This window comes from Panthera leo, chromosome B2 (assembly GCF_018350215.1).
Source record: "Panthera leo isolate Ple1 chromosome B2, P.leo_Ple1_pat1.1, whole genome shotgun sequence".
Classification (NCBI taxonomy): domain Eukaryota; kingdom Metazoa; phylum Chordata; class Mammalia; order Carnivora; family Felidae; genus Panthera; species Panthera leo.
The window spans coordinates 101,958,887-101,971,378 of record NC_056683.1 but is presented as its reverse complement, the minus strand read 5'-3'; the positions used below and the strand labels follow the sequence as shown (position 1 = coordinate 101,971,378).

Below are 12,492 nucleotides of genomic sequence, written 5' to 3'. Positions count from 1 at the left end.
CATCAAACCAAGTTTGAACCTTCAGTTCCACTTGGAGAATCGTGGTGGTTGGTGTAAGAATCAGCAACGTCTTAGAAGTTCTCTGTCATGCGAGGCAAATTATAATTTGGTGCATAACTGAAATGTGAGTATTTTTTGAGTTGTTTGGTATCCTGGGCACAGAGTTCCCGATCTTCCGTGGCCGGCATCATGTGTGTTTTTTGTGTTTGTGTTATAATTACACGTGACATTTCATCTTCTTCTCACTAGGTGTGTTTAATCCTTTATTTGAATAGGTAAGCCAAGATACAAATCTAGTCTTGAGCCAGATAAATTCGGGTGACACAAAAATTAAGTGATTATTGAGAAGGAAGCATTTCATTACCCTCTTACCGTGTTTTTATATCCAGTAGAACACCAGTATTGGAGATTACAAGGATCTCAAATATGATGGAAGGTACTAAAACCCTGAGTCTTCTTTAAATATTACCAGTGAATAGAAGTGGATATTCATTAATCAATTAACACATATTTATTGAATGCCTCTGAGTTTAAAAAGTTTGAGGTATTGCTGTGAGACTCTGTAGTGATCTCAACAGCACTTCCTAGAAACTCAAATGGGGGGGTGGCATTCGTATTCAGCCAGATTCAGGTGTAGTTACAGGGGGACCGTTCCTTAGAGAGAGTCAGATAACCTCTCCCAGCCTGCTCTTGACCATTGGCCCCACATAACTAAGACACTGACTTCCTATTACACTCACGGAAAATGGAATGGTGAGGTTCTCATGAACTTTTAAGTCAAAGTGCTGTTGTTGAAACTCATGCAGTGTGACATAACAGTGTGTGGTCAACAACTAAAATAAAGAAGTAGTATTCTTTACTTCTGTGAATTTAAGAAAAAACTGTAAGTTAAGTATGAGCCTGTGTGGTGAGAACTGCCTTGTCCTCTATCTGCCCTGTGGTCTTTTAATTCTTTTATGCCCTTTCCAGACCCAGTATTGCCCTGGTTAAATCGGCCTAGGGTAACATCCTGTGTTGAGTTTTTTTCCAGGGCACAATTCTCTGTATTAAGAGTCAGCAACAGGGTCACCTTGGTGGCTCAGTCGGTTAAGTGTCCAGCTCTTGGTTTTTGGCCTCAGGTCATGATCTCAGTTTGTGGGCTTGAGCCCCATGTCAGGCTCTGCACTGACAGTGTGGAGCCTGCTTGGGATTCTCTCTCTCTCTCCCTCTCTCTCTCTCTGCCCCTTTCCTTCTGGCTTTCTCTGTCTCTCTCTCAAAATAAATAAATTTTTAAAAAATTTAAAAAAAAGAGTCAGCAACATTTTCATGGAAGGAGCCAGATACTTTAGATTTTACAGATCTATTAGTTTCCTAGGCTGCCATAATAAAATACCACCAAAAAACTGAAATTTGTTTCTTTTGGTGGTTCATATCAACAGATATTTACTCTCTTAGAGTTTTGGAGGCTCTGAAAAAGAAACCATTCCATGTCTCCTTTCAAGCCTCTGATGGCTGCTGGCAATCCTTGGTGTTCCTGAACTAGTAGATGCCTCGTTTCAATCTCAGCCTCTATCTCCACATAAATTCCTTCCTTCTGTGTATCTGTGTACCTTCCTGTTTTTATAAGGACACTAGCCATTGAATCTAGGGCCTACCCTAACCCAACATGACCTCATCTTAATTTCATCTACAAAGACCCCTATTTCCAAATAAGTTCACATTCTGAGGTTCTGGGTGGATGTGAATTTTTGGGAGATATTATTCCACCATTCCAGAGGGCCATATGGTTACTGTTGGAATGACTCAACCCTGTTGTAGCATATAAGCAGCAATAAACAATACATCAATGAATCAGTGGGCTGTGTTCCAATAAAATTTTATTTATGGACACGGAAATGTGAATTATATGTGATTTTCACATGTCATGAAACATTGTTCTTCTTCTGATTTTTATCCAGTAATGTAAAAAACTATTCTTAGTTTGTGGATCATAGAAACAGTTAAGAGATGGGACAGGGAAGAGCCAGATTTGACCCACGGGTCATAGTTGGCCAACATCTGATAGATAGTGTCGGTGGGCAGACAGAGGTAACTATCGGGTAATTTTCCTTCCTTCTGCTCATAAACCAAAGAGCCAAATTTGTGGAAAACCTGTTTGTGATTTGCATCAAGCAATTTTTGTTAGATAGCTTCATGTTTCAGCAGAGGGAAAACCAGACTGATCCGTAATGATGCTTGTTTGGCAGCATCATTCCTGATACGCTTGCCAAAATTTTGGAGAGGATTTTGTTGTCAAGATTAAGAGGTGATGCAGGCTTAAATGAAGAACATGACCTGGAGTCCTTATGCTGAAGGATTAGAACATTTCCCTCATGGGCTCGTAGTATTCCCTGTGCCAAATGTTGGAGTATACTTTGGAGGTGATTTTAAATTAAAGGCATTTTATGACTCAATACTACATGGCATCCTTTGAGATGTTGTCAATCCCTAGATACCCATTCAAGGCCAGATATTAGATAATACTCTGCACATCTGCATTATCTTCTAATGCTAAGAGTTCCCAAGTCATCTAGAGGCAAAGTAAACCTGAACTTTCTGATTTATCGTGTGTATTCTTTTTCATCAGATGTATATGATACACTTTTTTAAACTCATTGTGAAAGACTGTGATTATATATATGCCTTTTCAAATTGCAAAACCGATGCATGATCTTTATAGGAAATTTGAATAATGCCAAAATGAGTAATATAAAGAGTGAAAGTTTCCTATAATCCCAATTCCCAGAGATAATTTCTGAGATCTTGGTATTTATTTTTCCAAAAATTTCCACCCCATGTAATTGCGAAAGCAAATGAAAAACTACACTGAACAGATATTTTCCATGTTTCAAGGAGATGGAGGGAAAAAGCTCATGAACGTAAAGAGCAAAACGTATGACTAGGTATACAGATAGTCCCCAACTAACAACGATTCGACTTCTGACTTTTTGTCTTTATGATGGCACAAAAGTAGTATGCATTCAGTAGAAACTGTACTTTGGCAGGGCTCTTGGGTGGCTCAGTCGGGGAAGCATCTGACTTCGGCTCAGGTCATGATATCGCGGTTCATGACTTCGAGCCCTGTGTTGAGTATGTGGAACCTTACATAGAGGTTGCTGACAGCTCAGAGCCTGGAGCCTGCTTCTGATTCTGTTTCTCCCGCTCTCTCTACCCTCCCCCACTCACGCTCTCTGTCTCTCCCTCTCTCTCTTTCAAAAATAAATAAACATTAAAAAAAAAGGTAGAAACTGTACTTTGAAGTTTGAATTTTTATCTTTTCTGAGGCTAACATTATTCATATATATATAACAATTATATTATATTATACCAGGCAGTGGCAACCAGCCACAGCTCCCAGGCAGCCATGCGATCATGAGGATAAACAACTGACACACTTATAACCACTCTGTACCAGTTCTGTTTTTTGCTCTCAGTACAGTATTCAATAGAATATATGTGATATTCAACAGTTGTTATAAAGCAGGCTTTGTGTTGATGATTTTGCCCAACTGTAGGCTATTACAAGTGTTCTGAGCATGTTTAAGATAGGCTAGACTAAACTATGATGTTCAGTAGGTTAGGTGTATTAAATGCATTTTCTTTCTTTCTTCTTCTTCTTTTTTTTTTTTTTTTTAACAAAAGCAGGCTTCATGCCCAATGCAGAGCCCAATACGGGGCTTGAATGCATGACCCTGAAATCGAGACCTGAGATGAGGTCAAGAGTCTGACATTTAACTGACTGAGACATCCGGGTGCCCCTGAATTTTCAACTAAAGATATTTTTAATTTACGATGGGCTTATCAGTGAGTAGAGGAAGATATGTAAATTGTGAGTAGAGGAAGATATGTAGATATCTAATTATGCATTGAACTCATAGTATGCTGATAACAGGGTATGAAAAAGTCATATTTCCTGATTTTAAGGTATATATCTTTTGTTTTTGTTTTCATTCCAATAAGCAGAGAACGACCCACCATAAGTAATGACATATATATATAAATCTTGTTATTCAGAAACTTGCTAGGCCTTGGGTTTGGCAATGAATCTATTCTCTCTGCTACAAAGAAATTCTAAACAGATATCCCTCCACCTTCTTCGAGGACATCAATATTTTAGTGAGGCTTTACATCAACACATTTTAGTAGAGGTTTTATCTACTGGGAATTGAGATATCTTGTGACCTTCAGTTTGATCTAGGTAGGAGTTGATTGCCAGGATCTGAAGTGGATTTCAGTAATAACTGGTGTGGTATATGTGCTTAGTAGCCCAGAACAGAATGGCCGAATTATCACCATTCTTCGATGACATGGAATCTTGTATACAAAAGTGGATAATCTTAACACTTACAATATGCCTGCAAGTTGCCAACATCCTCTATTACTAGTGTCTTAGGGAACAGTGTGGGCTTTGGAACCAGACAGACCTGGGCACGAGTCCTAAATTTACCCTCACAATGTGTGGAGCCATAAGTTACTTTAACTCTGAATTTTCTTATCTGCAAAACAGGAATAAATAGTACCCACTTTGTACAAGTGTCATAAAGATTAGTGTTAATGTGCGTGTGAAGCACCGAGCCGGTGTCTCACATTTAGAAGGAGCTCAGAAAATGTTATTTATTTTTTATTGTTACTATTGGAGAGATCTTTAGATGATCCAATCCAACTCTCTTATTTAACAGGAAGAAGTTGGATTCAGAAGGTTTATTGCTCCTCGGTTCCTCGGATAGTTAGCGGCAGGCCAGGAAGGGTAATTTTGACACTCTGATTCTTCCCCCATCTTTTCATTCACTGAATTCATTCATTCATTTATTCATTCTTTATTCATCATTTATTATGCAGCCATTAAATTCCAGTTATTGTGCTGAAACCTGAGAATATAAAGGAGAATAAAATGCAGACTGTCTTGAGAAACTTACAGTCTAATGGAAAACAAATGCATACATAGATAAATTGTTGTTCAGTTTGTTAGATGCTATAAGGAAGTTATTTTATACATATTTGTTAAAAATGATCTGAATAGTGGCCTGACTTAACTGTGGGGAAACATTAAGGCTTCATAAGGCAGCATGATATTTGAATGTAGCCCTGAAGCACGTATTGAAGATTTGAAAAGCAGCTAAGTGTGTGTATGTGTTTCAGTATGTGCTTGGGAGGGCAATGGTGGTTGGAGGCGGTGGAAAAAACAGCCTGTGCAGAAGTTATGATGGTGTTAAAGAGTGTGGCATATTCAGGGCAGCTTGGATAGTTCAATGTGGTTTGGGTAGTGGGAAGAGGTGAGACCAGAGGATGCCACACAAAAGTGTCTGTAAGGTAGCACCTCTTTTTCTACTGAAATGCAGTCATGCATTTTGTGGTAGCCAGAGTCCTAATGAAAGTTAAGTGTACATAAGGGCATAAATGAGTTTTTGTGATAAAACTCATTGGGATGTTTTGGGATAAAACGTGGTCCACCTTCAAATTAACAGGGCTACGATCGAACAAAGAAATTCTGTGTAATGGTTGACTTACAGATAGTAGGCACTGAATAAGTATTCGTTAAACATTTTTATACAGTGGTCCAGTTACTTTAAATTTACTTTTGATACAAAAATCTAGGACAATATAATAATTTACCCAATTCTGTTAAGTACAATAAAACTTTATTGACTTGTATTACAGTTCATATAATTATGTGCTTTATCTATTGTATTATGGTTATTAATTGACCTTTACAATCTGATTAATATAATTTGCTCATTTTTGTGGGATTTAATCCAGATAAAATTTCTTTTGATGGTTGCTAATTTGGCAAGGGGAATAGTCTGTACTGTCATAACTATTTAATTACATCACATTTCTATGTTTAGTTGAAGTTCTGTCTCTTGTGCTCAGCATTTTACAGCATTTATGTATACCTTATGTGAATGAATATTTCCTGTTTTGATTTTGTTAAGGTGATTTATAGAAGTTTTTGTATGTGTATAATTAAAAAATTCCACCATGTATGTTTTTTTTTAGTGCAATTTAAATTATATCATCTTTGGAAAAGCGCTTTTTTCAGTATATTTTTCTATGCCTCCTATCCTAACATAACCATATTTCTACATCCCTTCGTATTTTGTTGATTCAGTGATTTGTTACTTTTCTTCTCAGTTTTTCAGGAAGTTATCACTGTGACATTTATTGCACTAAATTTACTCAGCCTATCTTATAACTTTGTGATATAATTCTGAAGATGATCTGATTATAGAAACTTTAGCCTTGGTTTTGTTAAAAAGGATTTCTTTTAATGGGGCACCTGGGTGGCTCAGTCAGTTAAGTGTCCAATTTCGTCTGATGTCATGATCTCATGGTTTGTGAGATTGAGTCCTGCCTCAGGCTCTGCACTGACAGTGTGGAGCCTGCTTGGGACTCTCTCTCTCTCTCTCTCTCTCTCTCTGCCCCCCCCCCACCCCTCTCTCTGTGTCTCAAAATAAATAAACTTAAAAAAAATTAAGTTCTTAATTAGTAGGTTTATAAAAATTCAGGGATTTTTGGAACCACCCTTGGTACGTTTCCTATGTCTTTAAGCTCAACCATACTCGAGAAATACCCCAAGTCTGGGAATAATCACAACTGCTCTTGACTGCATGAAGCCAAGAACTTAGTCTGGCTGTGAAATTTTATCGTTAACTTCTTATCCCCATCACTGGGCCTTACCCCAAAAGAGGATGAAGGGAGCCGAATCTCCTCAGGGGTCTGTTCAAGAGGCAATTAACATTCCTACCTAACCATTCTCTTCTTGCTCCCTTCGTAGGCTCAGTACTTAGACTCCCCCTCACCCTCGGTCTGGATTCTTTCAGTGAGTCCTAATTGTATTCATGGCCTTGGCTTTTAGGCTGAGGTAGCCTTTATGATCAATTTACGGGCTATTTTCAAAGAAACTTCCCAGTGTTTTACAGGGACTTTATTTACTTTCACAAGACCTCATCAATGTATTCATTATACAGAACCACATTGGTTGGCTTTCCTACTCTTTCCTTCACGCTGCCACCGCCATAGGAAATTACATTGCAGGCAGAGGCTTCACGCAGAGAAAAGATGTCTCCTTATTCCGTGGAAGCAATTTCTGTCCTATGTGTTACTTCGGCTGTCATAACGTTCTCAGGCATGAACTTCACTCTCTCGATTAATATTTATAGCCTGCTCTTTAGGTACCTGTAATGTCGGTGTCTGTGGGAGTGGGGAGCTCAGTACGTGGCAGGCGGGAGGGTTGATACGGTCTGTTAATACATAAAGACACCAGGGTTGTCCGAAGGTTCCACTGTCACAGAAAGCCCTGGGACTCATTCTGGCCACTCCAAGTAGCAGGTGGCATGACCCATTGGACTTGGGGCAGAGGACCCCAGCCCCTCGATGTTACTATCGCCGCTCGCTACTGGTTTGCTCTGTGACTTCAAGCAGTTCCTTGATGTTCGATACCTTCATTTCCCCACTCGTGATGTGGACTGAAAGACTGGCTCCGTGGAGCTTGTTGCAAACAGGACAAATGGCAGGTCTGGGAGGCTGACTTCAAGACATTCTCCTGTTCTCAGGAAGGATAAAACTGGAGTTTTTTCTTCCCCCTGGAAAGAAGCTCCTTCCAGGAGTAGCTCATAGTTACAGGCACTGGAAAGGCCGGTCTGCGCCCTTCGCTTTGCTGGCGCTCAGATCCTGCCCAGCTCTGGCTTAACACAACCATATTGCAGGTCTCCAAGTAGATCATGATACAGGATCTGGGCAGGCTTGGAGAGCAAAGAAAAAAAAAAATGCTGGAATGTCTATCTGGATTGAGAACTGCTCAGGAGCCATTTACGTAAACATTTCTAATCTCTGTCATTAAGTTAGCAGGTGATTTTTGACAAACTACCTTGTGCTTTGTATCAATTTTTGTGATTTATTAACTCATTATTGTTTATTCAATTAACACATGTTCTTGGAGAATCCACTATGTCTACGATATCATAAAATGCTATCCAAATTTTAGGGTTTAGGTCAAATGCTGCCTTCTCCATGAATGTTCTTTGAGACCTTTATTTGCAGGTACTCTTTCTTTGCTCTGGTTTCCTACTTTTTAACGTTCCTATGTGATGGTAAATATTAATGTTCTTTGTGTACATGTTCTCTTCCTATACTATAATTCTTATTTATCATCGAATCCCTAACCTGTACATCCCTTTGTACTTTACAGATAACGCAATAAATATGTAATAGAAGATATAGAAAAATAGCAGTAGTATAAGACAGTATATGATACAATGTGGGCAGATGGGTGGTACAGATAACATCTGTTCAGAGAATTAGGAGAAAGTGACTTGATGAGGAGGCACAGCCCCTTGGAAGTCGCCAGGGTGGTAATGAGTGGAGGGGGAGCGAAGGCATTTCAAGTAGAGAAAAAGCATTAGCAAATGGCACACGTGGAAGAGAATATATCTTTGGGGAGCCGGGAGGAGATGATAGACAGTAAGTAACCACTAGAGGAGGGGACATTGCGAATGTCAAGCTAAGGCAATTAAATTCTTCTGAAAGCCAAGGCTAGCTGCTCAAAAATGCTTGAGCAAGTGAGTGACAAGATCAAAGAGATATCTCAGGAAGATTTCTCGGGAATGGTATGCAAGGTAGTGAGAGAGCCAGGCAGCGGGGCGAGAGAGAAGAATTAGTTACTCGTGCAAGCGCGTGTGAGCACCTTTGCCCCAGGTATGGAGGTGTGAGGCAGTGCGACCAGAGCAGAGGAAGGGACTCTAAAGATTACCAAATGCAAGGATCAATAGGAGGGTGTGGCTGAGTTGAGGAGTAGGAAAAGGGTGGAATGAAAACTGACTCCACGTTCCTGTGTTTGGACGACTCGGAAAATATTTATAATAATCAGAAAATCCATCTTGGAAGGAAAATAATGCATTCAGCTTTGGACATTTCTGCTTGAGAAATGCACTGGAATGGGCGGGTACAGAGGAGACAGCTGTTCAAGTTCAGGACTGGAGGTTAGGAAGAGGGTCCTAGGTAAGGAAGTTAATGCAGATAGAGTCCAGCGACTTGCTCTTGTTATAAGCTGGCAGGACAAAATCCTATTTGGTTTTGCCATCTGCCTTTGCCTTTTGTAAAGCGCCTGGCGCATAGTAGGCATTTTGTGAATCTTTTTTTTTTTTTTTTTTTTTTTGCAAGCTACCTGGAATCATAAGCAGCCCTGTGCCACCTGTGTCTATGCTCAAGGTACAACGAAAGCACTTAAATGTGGAATTCACAAGCCCATAAAATACTTAGGTAACAGTCTTAGTCTTCTCCCTCTCCTGGGAAATATTTTATTAGTACAAGTTACCAAATTAAGTTTTATAACTTGTTTTAAATATAAAATATGTTGAAAGGCTCTAAGCCTGTTACAGGCAGGATGCCTCAGTTAATTGGTATTTTGTACTCGCTGAGCTCTCAGGACCCTTAAAATTCTCAGAAATCTATGTTTCTTGAAGTCAAGTAAAAAAAAAAAAAACCAAATAGAACTTAGCTAAACCTACCAATCATTGAAATATTGAGCGTGTGTTTTACACCACACACCCCTCCCGTTGGCCCCATGCTGCTCTGTAAAGTAATCCAGTACTGAAAATGATCACTGAGACTTGCGAACGGGACGTTTTGGTTCCACTTCTGCAGCTTTGTGGTCTGCTTCTCTCCTCCCAGCCTGGGAGTGCTGGAGCGATGCATCTTTCCACGGGTGCAGGGAAGAAGTCAGTTCTCAGAGGTGCTGGACCGATGCCTGGTTGCTCCTGGAGAATTGTGCGGCCGCCAGCGCAGCTGCGCTCCTGGTTACACGCTGACCAAGAAAAGTCCCTTTCTATGCCCTGATTTCTCAGCCCGTAGACACCGAGGCACCAGGATGTTGCAAGGAATGGGGAGGCGCTCTGCCCTATAAGTATGACCTCCCCGAGTTGCCCCCCTTCCTCCTCGCTCTAGCCTAAACTACGGTTTACACTAATGCAGCACGGAGACGACACAGGGAAGTCTCTCCTCCCTTCTGAAAAAGACACGCACCCCTGCCAAGCTGCAGAGAAAGAAAGGACGGCAGGATGGTAGGAAAGGGCCTTTTTTTGGTTTCTGCTGCAGTGACTGGAGGAGGTGTGGCATCATCGCAAAGCCCTGAATTGGGACACAGCAGGAGGGGTGCTACTCCTTAGCTGTGTGGCTCTTTTCAAGTTACTCTCCCACTCTGAGCCTGCATTTCCTCTTTGCAAAGTGTGGGTCTCCAACTAGATGATCTCTAAAGCCTCTTTCCTTTCCTAATATTCTATTCTTTTTCAATTTTATGGGGTGAAAGAAATAAACACTTTAAGTTAGTCTTGTCATAATACCACTGGATTACTAGGCCATGTCTAGGTCACAGATAAACACTTCTCTATGCTTTTTAAATACCCTGGGAAGAATAAAGAAAAAGTATGTTCGGAGGATAAAATTGCCCTTCACCTTTCTGTTAAATTCGGGAAACCACAACCTTGATCTAGGGTTCATAAATTGGCCAGAACCTGAGTTTTGAGGTGGTAACCACTTGTAGGCTGAACTTGTAGGCTGGCCTTGAACGTGTACGCGGGGCTCCCGGCCTGAAGGACTAAGTTACAGCATGGAGGCAAACCAGCTTCTGATTAAATAAACCCTTCCACCTAGCTCTGCTTCTGGTTATTAGGGGGCGAGCTTTCGGTTGCCACTGTGAGTGGGAAACGGGGTTGGTGCAGACCCTTGGCGGGGGTTGGCATCTCTCTGCTCATGCGTGTTGTTCACGCTGAAATCCCATAATGTCCCCCAGGCAGCTTAATTCTGTGGTAGAACCAACTTGAATAATTAAACAAAGCAAAGATTTGACAACACTGTACTTGTGGTACAACACAGCTGTGATTCCGTGAGCTCAGCGGGGAGAAGGGGTTGGGGGCATCTGTCACAGCAAAAGCATGCTTTGGAACAAATAACAATTTAGCAGACATCCCATGTGCTCTAGAATAGAGGCTATGAAGAATATGGTCCGTCAGGAGTGAATGGGTCATGGCGTCTGTCTGGGAGATGTTCAAGGGGCAGTTCATGTCCGCTTGGCCATGGGCGTCTTATGAAACGAATCTCCGTGCCAGGGGTGGGTCACCACATGTTACTCTTCTTCTAGAAACACTTAGTAATTGGTTCGTGGATGAGCGGTAAGTAAACAGCTGGAGAAAAAGATCAGTCTTTGGCACAAGTAAAAATTTGATACCTTTTGTGTGTGTTGGTGGGAACCCTAAACGTTGAAAAAGACTACAGATTCTTTGTCTATGAGATATAACAGAAGTTGGTGTGTTTGAAAGAATTTCTTCCCTGTTGCCTTCTCCTACTGGGTAAGGCTTTAAAGAAGTAAAAATGGTTCATAAGAAGTAACCAGTTTTCTGATGCGGGACTCTGATTCTCTGCATTGCAAAAGGATTCTCCTTTATTTTATCTCGAATGTGATGGCTCTTTGTGTTCCCAAGCAGGACAGGGGATGCTTTTCAATAGTTGTTTCCTCCCCAGTGACAGTCAGTTCTGCAGAAGCCATTTGTGCAGGGAGCATGATCTGCTCAGCAAATGAGAACCTGAGCCTGTTAAGCATTGGGACAATTCTGCGACGCCGTATCTCTACAGAGCAGCAGTGAGCTCAGATCTTAACGTTAAATACCTTTGAACTGCAGGGCTCGGCTACAGGAATAGATCAGCATTGATTCTAAAAAGCAGCAACATTAATATGTGATTTGTATATCTGACTTCAGAAATCTCCAAGAAAGTTAAGTTACTGTCATGCTTCTTTGTGTGTGATTAATATAACTGCAATCATAGTTGTTTTCTAAAAAAAAAAAAAAAGTCAGTGTCCTTCAGAATTCAACTTTTTCTCATTTTTAACATGGGCAACTTATGTAGTTTAAGATCACAGTAAAGTTCTGAAAGCACATATTTCAAATATTATGGAAGATGTGTGAAAATATTAAATATTGATTTTTTTTAACTCCTTAAAATCTTTTTTCTGATCTGGGCTGTCTTGCATTGACTTTTTTTCCCCTCTTGTTTTCATTTATTTTTCCCTTCTTGACTTCTGTCTCCGCTTTTGGAGATGTCTCCCTTCCTTGTCCACTGTGGAATCCACACGGCATTTTGTTCCTTCTCCATCAGGTAATGTCTTCATCCTGGTCTGATGACCACAGCACCAACCAGGTATCTGTCCATCACTCTGGTCTCATCTCTGACAGACTTGTGGTGGGTCTGCTGCAACAATAACTGCCTGATAGATTGGTCACAAAAGTCAAGTCATTTTCTATAGAAAATTCTCTTCCTTTAGGTCCTACTGTTGGCCGCCCTACTCAAAACGCTGCCCCATGTTCTCGCCTGGCCAGTCCCAGAACCTGGCATTCTTGTGCCCGTGACGGACCCTCTCATTCTTAGTTATCCCATGCCTATAACTTCACTGGGTCTCCCTACGTGAAGTTTCTCAACTTTGAT

The 12,492-nt window shown here is 40.8% G+C and overlaps 1 long non-coding RNA gene across 1 annotated transcript in view; it reads left to right on the top strand.

The window, feature by feature from the left end:
* Positions 1–12,492, top strand: part of LOC122219134 — a 44,339-nt gene that overhangs the window by 18,792 nt on the left and 13,055 nt on the right. The gene's annotated exons all lie outside the window — the stretch shown is intronic.